General features: G+C 43.9%; 1 protein-coding gene across 5 annotated transcripts in view; it reads left to right on the top strand.

The window, feature by feature from the left end:
- Positions 1–10,398, top strand: part of Tenm4 (teneurin transmembrane protein 4) — a 725,631-nt gene that overhangs the window by 408,600 nt on the left and 306,633 nt on the right. The window lies entirely within an intron of this gene.

Below are 10,398 nucleotides of genomic sequence, written 5' to 3'. Positions count from 1 at the left end.
CTCTCTCTCTCTCTCTCTCTCTCTCTCTCTCTCTCTCTCTCTCTCTCCTCCCCTCTCTCTGCATGTGTGCATGTACATGTAATCAGAAACTAGTCATGCAACTCACATGCAGAGCCTGGGCTTGTTTTCATGGTTCCTGAAAGATTCCCAATTACCTTCCATTCAGTTGTCAGTGCGACAAGCACCTCGTTAGGGCATCCAGCTCTGGTTGAGACTGCTCGGGCTGAGGAGCCAGATCGCTTGGCTTTAAATAAACTTTCTATCCACAGGACCTGAGGCTTCATCTAAGGGATAGAGATAATAGTGGTACTTATCAGGAAGTGCTGACCATTGCCAGGATTTGGATGAGCTACCACTAGCAAAAAGCTTGACATAGTTCAGTGAATGACTGAACCCTACACCATCTCCAAATTGAAATGATTCACCCACATCTTGTGGCTTACTCCCACCTGTAACTACCAACTCCAAAGAACTTAATTCTTTCTCTTCTGATTCCCGTGGGCATTTATATACACATATGTATTCACACACACACACACACACACACACACACACACACACATTCAAATATATCTTGTAAATAAAAGATAACTCTTGCCCTGAAAAAAAATTAGTTTGAAAAATATTGTTTATCACCAGTATCTGTTACAAAGCACACTGTGGCTCTGAGGGCCTATGAGGTCACACCCATGGAAGCATGTAGCTATCCCACACTGATAGACTTCACCATTCACTTCTTCTTGCATGGATTCCACTGTAATGCCAAATCTTCCTTCATGTTTGAAGTGAGGTAAAAGCACATGAGTTTGACCTAGACCTTGTATACAGGAGTTTACTGACTTGTCTTAGGGACAGAGGGACAAAATAAACAAGCTTTTATGGCAACAACAGGAAGGGAAGAAAGTTACCCAGTATCCTCCAGACTTCTTAAGGGGTCTGCAGCAGCCCAGTGCAGACTGTAGCAGGTCTTCCCAGAACATACTGCCATTCTTCAGAAAAGGCTGTTCCTAACACTCCTTTTTTTCTTCTGAAGGAGGAACTGATCTCCCCATCAATGGATGGTGACCTGAACCCTGGTCCAGGAATCTGAAGACCTGGTGCCATTTTCCACTCCCATTGCTATGTAATGTGTGGCCATTGGCCACACCTTCTGGATTATCTGGGCCCTGTTTTCTCCTGTGGAATCCACACAGGGCAGTCTTAGTTCTATAATCAATATGACCTCTGATTTGCCATAATTTTATAGTAATTCCAGCAGTGTACTTTACAGATCTCTTTCTGTGGCAGGGCTATGCAGGGCCTGTGAGAAATGCAAACAAAGTAGAAGACAGGATTCCTGCCCTCCTGTTCTTGCCTTCTCATTGAGCGGGAAACTGTACACAAGTGACTTAGGCAAAGGACAAAAAATACAAGACAATGTATTCTAACTTTAGGATATAATCCAATTTTCTCCAGATTGGGTTTAACTTTTCCATCAGGTTGTTTGTTAACTTCAAAGGTGTGTTTCATTGGAGAGGCATCCCTTTAGGGTACCATAAGGGCTGATGTTTAAGATGCATAGATTGATATACATACAATAGGTGAGCAACCTGAGATTAGAGTCTGAAAAGTCAGCGGGGGATGCTGAAGGGACATGGGAAATGATGCCACACAGCTATTCACCCCACTCTACGTGAAGACCCTGCCTTTTCTGCTTGTGCTGCCATCTGCTTCCAAGATAGTGCCTTGTGAACCCTGTGGCCTCTGAACTAGAGAGGCCATGGGAATTCAACACTGCAGAAAGGCCAAAAGAGCCACACCTCCCCCTCTGTCAAGTTATCATCATAATGCATTTATCTACCCACAAGATAGGAATCTTTGTGACCTCAACACCTCCCAAAAGGTCCCACCTCCCGACACTGTTGCATTAGAAAGTACATTTCTAATGAATTTTGGGGAGACACATTTGAATCATACTAAGTTCAGATGAATCAAGAATAAATATACTTCAGGGAGGTAAATAGCCCAAGTCAGAGTTAGATGTGGACCTACAGTCCAGAGGCCCTGGCTACTAGCTCCAATGTCATTAAACAACGTCCATTATATCTGTCCTTCTCACTACATACTGAGTAGATAAATATCTCTGTGGCAGCTCTCGAATAAACAGCCAGAGCTCATAGACAGATATGCTCAAATTGTTTTTTTTTTCCATCTACTAAGTGAATGACCTAAGAACCTCGCAGTTCCTGTAACAGTATCTAATGTTCCTTCGGTTGGATCATGGTACAAGACAAACACCCAGCAACAGCTCTCTGCAGTATCAGAGAACAAGACCCTCTGCTGTTCTTCAAACTGCCATAAGAAAAAGTCAAGTAGTAAGTGCTGTCCAAAGCTCCACCCATGTTTGCCCCCAGATGTTAGTCCAGCACTGTGAGCTTTCAGGCACTCCTCCTAAAATCAGCCAACCCTGCTCAACTGGCTGCCATGCCACCTAGGGCAGAGACATTAATGAAATGCAGGGCAGCCCCTCTCTTCTCAGCCAATTACGGAGCAGCTTTTTACTGCCGCATTAATTAGGAGCGAAGCAGATAATTGGCATTAGCTTATAGGAGCTGAAAACCATCAGTGGTTCTTTTCACACTGGTTGTCGACCATTTGCTGTGATAAATCTTGATTTGAATGTGATTCACACTCATTTTCATTTATCCCTAATGTGAGGACAGAGGCATATTCTTGACACATGGAAATTAGAAGGGTCTAGTAGCTGCAGTAGGTAAACCCAAGACTAGTGTTTGCTGAATAAATGAATGGATTTTAAAAGTAAATGAACAAATGGAGGAGTAAATACGTTTGTTGGGTAAGTGGTTATGGGTGCGTGCTTTAGGTTGTGATTTCATCTCTCTGAGCTGTAGTTTCCCGTGTTGTGCAGAGATGCCGATCGTCATTGCACAGTTACTGTGATAACCACAAAGTGTATCTGAAGTACCCTAACAGTTGGCCTGTTTAAGAGCTCTGGGAATGGTGGTTGTTCCTGCCCACCTCAGCATCACCACCATTATCTTCTTCATCACCATCTTCTCACTAGTGATGTGTAACATCACTACCGTCTTCATTGGCCTTGTCATCTCTATCATTTTTTTTACAAAGCTTTATTGACTGTGATCAAAGCTAATGTCTGCCCTTATTGGGAATATCGCTTTCAGAAAAACAAAACACTTCCTTTTGTTGCATATGTCTTTTCAAACCTTTTATTCTGAAATAATTGCATTTGCAGACAGGACCTCTTTATTCTGCAGTCTGAGAGGTAATTGCTGTGGCCACTGCCATGTTGAAAGGCTTCCAGGGTCTTGTGAATAGAAGCACACATGAGGCTGAGGGACTCTCCCTCCAGCCCTGGAACTGATTATCTTGTTTGCTTTAATCACAAAGATCCTTTGCAGGGTATGTTTACTGCCTAGCTGAGCCCAGTAGCACATCCTTTGAAGGGCCGTGAAGGAACAGCTATGGAGAAGGGCACCATAGGGTCACACAATGAGGAACAGACTCCCTCTCGCCTTGATCAGCTGTTTACTGTTCAGGTTTTGGAGCACCCGGCACTTCATAGGCAAAGTTATATGTTTTTACGATGTCTTCCAGGGTGGCTGTGAAGAGTCACAGAGATAAATTCATGTGAGAATGACATAGTGCCTGGCACATGATTGGTGGCTGGTGAAACATCAGATAATCAGTGAAAGTCAGCACCGTGACTAGAACTCCCTGGCACTTCCTGTTGGTGTTCTGGACTTTCTGCCACCACATCCCTGGGTTACCTCACCCCTCAAGACCCTTAGGTCTTTCATGTAAGAAGGATTGAGCCAAACCAGCTACATGGCTCCCCCACTCTCACACATCACATCTTTTACTTGCTTAACCCAAAGACATGGGAATTTCTTTTGAAAATAATCTGTACCATAAAAGCCAGTAGGAGGCTGGCGAGATGGCTCAGCAATTGAAGCTGCTTACTTCCAAAACTCATGACCTGAGACTGAGTCCCAGTAGCTACATAGTAAAAGGAAGAGAATTGACTTCCACACGTTGTTTTCTCACCAACATTTACACCCCATGGCAAGCAGAGAAATGCACGGGCACAAATGACAGTAATTTTTACAAAGTTAAAGCCAATAGGATATGCATGGTTATGTTGTACTAGCATTTGGTAAGTGGCATAGGGAACCTCTCGTGTTTTAACCTCCCAGGTACACCATGATAGTTCAAAATCCACACTTCCCCTTTGGATGTCCAAGGGTTTCCTATATCATCATGTGGTCAGAATTACTCATCTGAAGTTGTGAGTAGGTATCCAGTTCATACCCTTTGAGGATGGCAGTACGGCCAGCCCCAACTCTGACTCAACCTCCACCCTCCCCTGCCTCAGAATCATTCTCTACTGTAGATCAGGATATTACATAAAATGAAAACCCTCCCCACAATGGGAGCAGTCATTAACCAACGATCGACCGGCATTGCTATGTAAACACCAGAGCTCCTTCCTTCGTCTGGGACGATAATCATGAAAGTGTAGCAATGCCTGCCTTCCCATCCCTGCCTCACATCTCTATTCCATTAGTGTTTACCTCATCCTCAGAATCTCTATGAACCCAAGTCATTTCTTCACTAGCCTCTTATAGAGGGGGAACAGCTGCAGGAGGCACAGCCATCCCCTCAGCAGAAGCTGCCTAGACTTGTGAGAGAATCATAAAAGCTTCAGAAGCTTCTGGTTTGGGAAGGGGACTTGGAAATGCATAAGCTTAGGGGGGTGAGGGCTGTGTGGAAGGAAAAGCTATCCAGATTGCTGTGAAGACTATGGGGAAAAAAAGGTATATAAAGTATCAGAGGGTCAGTTAATATTCACTGAGCAGTGGGTTGGGTGAATGTGTGTTGCTCACCAAGCCCTGAGTTGGTGTAGCAAGATGCAAAGATGAAAAAGACAGGGACCCTATCCTTGAGGCCCATTGTACACTAAGACTTCACCAGTGTGTAGTTGTAGAGAGTATCATAGAAACTCCACGGAGCAGCCCTGGGCTCAGCAATGGCAGCTTTTCTTCCCATATGGGATGATCTTGGGGGTGTCGTCATAGAGTGGGTCCCAGAATTTGGTGGAGCTGAACTAAGCTGTTGAGTGGTGAGGACAGAGGTCGGTGACCAAATAACTCCTGAGTATAACTAAGAGGCGCTTTCTTCATAGATCTTTTTAAATACTTTTTCATTTTTAATTTGTTTTTATTTTATGTGTAAGGATGTTTTGTGTAAGTATATGTCTTTACATCACATGCATGTTTTGTGCCTATGGGAGCCAAAAGAGTGTCCAATCTCCTGGACCTGGCGTTACGGATGATTGGATCCACCAGGTCGGGGCTGGGAATCGAACTTAGATCCTCTGGAAGATCAGTGAATACTCTAAACTGCTAAGACATCTGTCTAGCCACACTCCTTTAGAAATTATTTTTTTGCATTTACTGAATTCTTTGTAGAAGAGGCTGCACATGTCCCAGTGTGCAAATGGAGCCCAGAGGACAACTTGAAGGAGTTGGTTCTCTCTACCACAGAGGTCCCAGGGATTGAACTCAGGCCATCAGGTTTGGCAGCAAGCAGCTTCACTGAACCATCTTGAGAGCACCCCCCCTCCTTTTAAACATTTATATATTTGTTTCTTAGATCTTCAATTTCAGAGAAGAAAAAGACCCAGCCAAGTAACCTGAAAACTGTCAGTGCCAGTAGGCAACAGGGCCCCAAGTGCAAGGGTTTTTTTGTCTTTTTTTGTGTGAGGAAAATTCCCATTTATAATCCAACGTTTTAAATGCTTTAGGGGAATGAGGTGGAGAAGAAGAATCTGAGCTGTAAGCTATTGTTCATGCTTGGCTGATATTTAATCAGTTTGTGTGGGGGGGGGTCATAATTGAGACCACAGCTCCAATGGCAGAAATTCAAATGATCAAGTTAAAGCCAATGAGTCTTTCTCATTATTTATCTTGCAGTAGAGATAACCTTTTCATTATTGAAATATAACTTCCAAATGAGATAGTTAATATTAAAACAGAATTAACAACATGAGCGCGACATTTGGGAAGAAATTTCTAATAGTTTTTGTTGTTTTTATTTTATTTATTTTGATGTCTGTAAAATTAGTGCTCTGTCTTGCTGCAGTGTTAACTGATGGTAAAGTGAGCTGAGGGACTAGTCTTAGCCACCGTCACTAGCAGTGGGGATGGGAGAGTCTCTTGATTCTTTGTATCAATCACATAACCTGGTAAAGTCTATCCTGGCAGACTGGAAGCTATGTTTTGCATTACGTATGGGCTATGACTGGCTGTTTTGTTTAATGAGGAAGTGTTGAGTTCTGGGTAAGGGAGATGAGGTATAAATATGTGAAAAGACAGCTGAATCTTACAGGCCTCACAAAGCTATATAGCTGGCACAGTATCGGGATAGTGCAGTAAGAAATGGCAACGGGTATTCCTATGCCTATAGGCCTGGGCCCTGCCTTCACACTTACATTTACCTTTCATGTTTATTTTCCCAATTCACAGACTTACCGAGCACCCGTTCTAAAATGCCACTATCTCACTCCTCTGGAAATCCTGGTTTGATGAGGGTCCTTTGTGTTCTCTCCTCCTTTTAAATTTCACGTTTTCATAGACTGCTGTCTACATACTCACCTCTTCCATCAGGCTCTTCTCCCCAGGCTGTGGACTTGAGGCTAGCTGCAGTGTCTTGTCTTTGTGCTCTCAACTGCTGTCAAAGAATTTGTACATAGCTCAGAACAGGATGTCCAGAAGGTAGTTAATAAATATCCACTCATATAATAAGGAAACAAGAGTTGAGGTGGAAGAATGCTTTGTGAATGAAACAAAGGGTTGAGAAGTTGAGAGTGAGTGTCCTGAAGAGACATCAGACAGACAGGAACTCCAGAAGCAGGGACAGCAGTTCTTCCTGCTCTATCAGGCTCTGTCATTTTGATTCTTGTTGGGGAAGTAGCATCTAAGGTGCACTCAGGTACAAGAGTTGAGCTTTAGAGAGAACAGGTTGCTCTACTTCTGACCTCTGCTGACAATCCTTTCCCCTTATCCTCAAGGAAGCTAAAGAGTAGAGCTTCCACAAGATGCTTCTTGCTAAACTGCCCCCACTTTATAGCTTTGTTCCATGCCCCAAGGACCTATGGGACAGGCCTTGAAGGAATTCCCTCTCCAAGTACAAGCATATGCTGGCACCACAGATGGAAGACTGGCTTTCACTGGGTCACAGGAGTGTGAAGGGAAACAACCTAAACAAGTATTCTAGAATAGATTCTTCTGGAAAAAGAAACTAAGAGATAGTGGGAGAGTAGGAAAGAAGGATTCCTGTTTCTATCCTACAACAGTCCTGCCCCACTCTGGGCTTGCCCCCCTTTAAATGTACTTCTACTAACTCTGTAAAACCATTCCCATTTCTGCCTGTTGGCTAACTCAGCCATTCTAAGCCTGCTAATTTGAAAGTTTGGGGGAGGGAAATCCATGAAGAACACATGGATCAAGTTGGCCTTAGTGAATTACCTCCACTCTGCTCGCCCTGCCTGGCTCAAATCACATCTCACATATTAAACCCATTCAGAAAATGAGGCGGGGGAGAGGGGGTAGTGGTCTCCAGGAAGCAAGTAAACCTATTCCGAGTAATCTCTCTCTCACCAGCCACTCTTGCCTCCTGAGACAGAGATAAGCACATTGTTTCAATCAGGTCCAAGTTCCATTTCCTTATCTTAAAACTATCTTCTACCACATTATAAATAATCAGCTTATAGGAGAGCTAGGCCAGACATGTGTGTGTCTGTGTTTCTGTGTCTGTGTCTGTGTTTCTGTGTCTGTGTGTCTGTGTGTGTCTCTGTGTGTCTGTGTCTGTGTGTGCATGCACACATGTGCATGCATGCATCAACAGTTTTGGTGTAGCATAGAGGACCCAGGTAGCAGCCTGGATCCTCAAACAGCCCAAGTGAACAAGGTTCCCACCCTGCACCATCACAACAAGGACTGGATATTGGCAAGAGAACTTTAGGGTGAATTTTCCATCTAAACATTTGCAGCTAAGAACCCTAGGACAGCAGGCACCATCATTCAATTTAGACCTTGGTATTAGAAACAGCTAGATGTAGAAGTTTGCTGCATTGAGTCAGTAAATAAGACCTCTGAGACTGAGGTCCACGTTTTCTCCAAGCAGGACCTACTACATTGTTTATGAGACCAAATACAAAATGAAAATGCACTTTATGTACAAAGAGTAATAATTTCAAGATGGCAGCAGTAGAGAATTAAATGGAGCCTGGAGACCTTCTGAGCTCTGGGGTCTGGACAGGCTGGCAGGGCCAAGCCCACATCACCAGCCCTATCCCTCAGGCAACCTGAACCATGTTTGAGGAGCTCAGGGCTGCCTGCCTGCCTGCCTGCCTGCCTGCTAGCAACCATTCCGTGTTCAGGTAAATAGTTTGAACATGTGATGTTTCCTTGGTTCAAAAGTCAAACGATACATGGTGACACACACTAGAAATGCACTCTGCCCATTTCTATCTCTTTCTCAACCATTTCCCAGCAGTCCCCACCATTCCCCTTAGGTAAATAGCTCTTAGGTATCCTTCCAGAGTCCTTTATGCAAGTATAAACATGGTATTACCTGTGTACAGTTTCCAAGACCCCAAATTGTATACTGGTCAATTATTCTGTGCCTTGCTTTAGAACACTCTTCCCAGAATCCAGTTCAAATTGGATTATATCACATGTTCAACCTATTTACCTGAACACGGAATGGTTGCTAGCAGGCAGGCAGGCAGGCAGGCAGGCAGCCCTGAGCACCTCAAACATGGTTCAGGTTGCCTGAGGGATAGGGCTGGTGATGTGGGCTTGGCCCTGCCAGCCTGTCCAGACCCCAGAGCTCAGAAGGTCTCCAGGCTCCATTTAATTCTCTACTGCTGCCATCTTGAAATTATTACTCTTTGTACATAAAGTACATTTTCATTTTGTATTTGGTCCCATAAACAATGTAGTAGGTCCACCATAGCTGCCCTTCTTCTGCCCACTTTCAGAACCACACAAAGCAAGGCCAGTCCCTCTCCCTGTGTGACACACTTCAAAGTATGGAAACTGAAGACAGGTCCCTCCTCACCCCACCTCATCCAGTCTCAACTTCTTTGATTTAGACTATTTCTTTAGCCATTTTTCTCAGGTCATGGTGTCTGGGTGGCTTTTGTTACCTTTAACTTCCTGTATGCACAGGAGCCACAACTAGCCAAAGATCTGCCAGAAGTTGAGAAAAAAATAGAACCCTTCTATCCTTCTCACCCATCAATATCTGATAATAATAGGTCATGCTGATAATAACAGTTTTGACAGTTATTCTGTGTCAGAAACCAGGCTGTGCACCTATCAACATGGTATCACCACCATGGCAAAACTATAGGATATGTGGTATAATTGCCCATCATAGAAGGAAGGTGAATAAACCTAAGGAAGATCCCACAATAAGGAAATGTTGAAAGGAAGGCTCCAGTAGGTCTGCCCAAATATCAAACTTTATCCTTCTCTGGTCCAGAATCACATCTCCCCTCTCAGTCTTCTTGGGGTCCAATATGGGGTTGACAGTGGATATGTTCCTGAAGAACTTCTTTACAGACATGATGTCAAACTGCGCAATTCCTCCTGGCACCTGCCCTGTTATTGACTAGTCTCTGCCCTGACTCTCAAGATGATGCTGTGGTTTCAAGGCTTTAAATAGCACCCAAATTTATAACTTCGACCCAGTCATCTCCTCAGATTCCAGACTTCGATTTCAAAGTATCCATTTACATTTCACCTTGAGTGAGTAGTGTGCTTCCAAATAAATGTTAGAAAACACAATTCATAATCATGAACCCCGGTCCTGAGTGTCCCCAAGTTTTCACCATCTCGGAGAATGGATTAACCACCTCCTTACCAAAGTTAAGAAGCCATGCCACATGTCATTCACACTCCTTCAGTGAGTACAGCACCACATGGAAGAAGATGCAGGGTTCTCTTTCCTCTTCCCTTTGGTTCTTTCACATAATAGATCTTACTGAAAAGCTGCAGTATGAGTTTCATGACCAGTTATTTTAATTTAATAGGTTTTTACACTGTGGGAAAATTGACAGTGAGGATCTCTCATGGAACACATGCACACACACACTCAGAGCTTTTTCCCTTGTGAAATCAACAGCTGCTTTTCCTCGTACTTTGAGGATCCATGATGTAAGAGAGAGAAGTGGCCTCCAGCGTTTCTCCCTCTCTGAAAGGCAGTAGAGCACTATATGAGAGCAGTTGTCGGTACCACTCAGCACAGCAAAAAGTGTTTGCAATGGCTTTGGCTTTGGCTTTGGCTTTGGCTTTGGCTTTGGCTTTGGCT

The sequence above is a fragment of the Grammomys surdaster genome, unplaced genomic scaffold, assembly GCF_004785775.1.
Source record: "Grammomys surdaster isolate TR1022 unplaced genomic scaffold, NIH_TR_1.0 203, whole genome shotgun sequence".
Classification (NCBI taxonomy): Eukaryota; Metazoa; Chordata; class Mammalia; order Rodentia; family Muridae; genus Grammomys; species Grammomys surdaster.
Note: the sequence above shows the minus strand (reverse complement) of the source record. Positions and strands in the feature narration are given on the sequence as shown.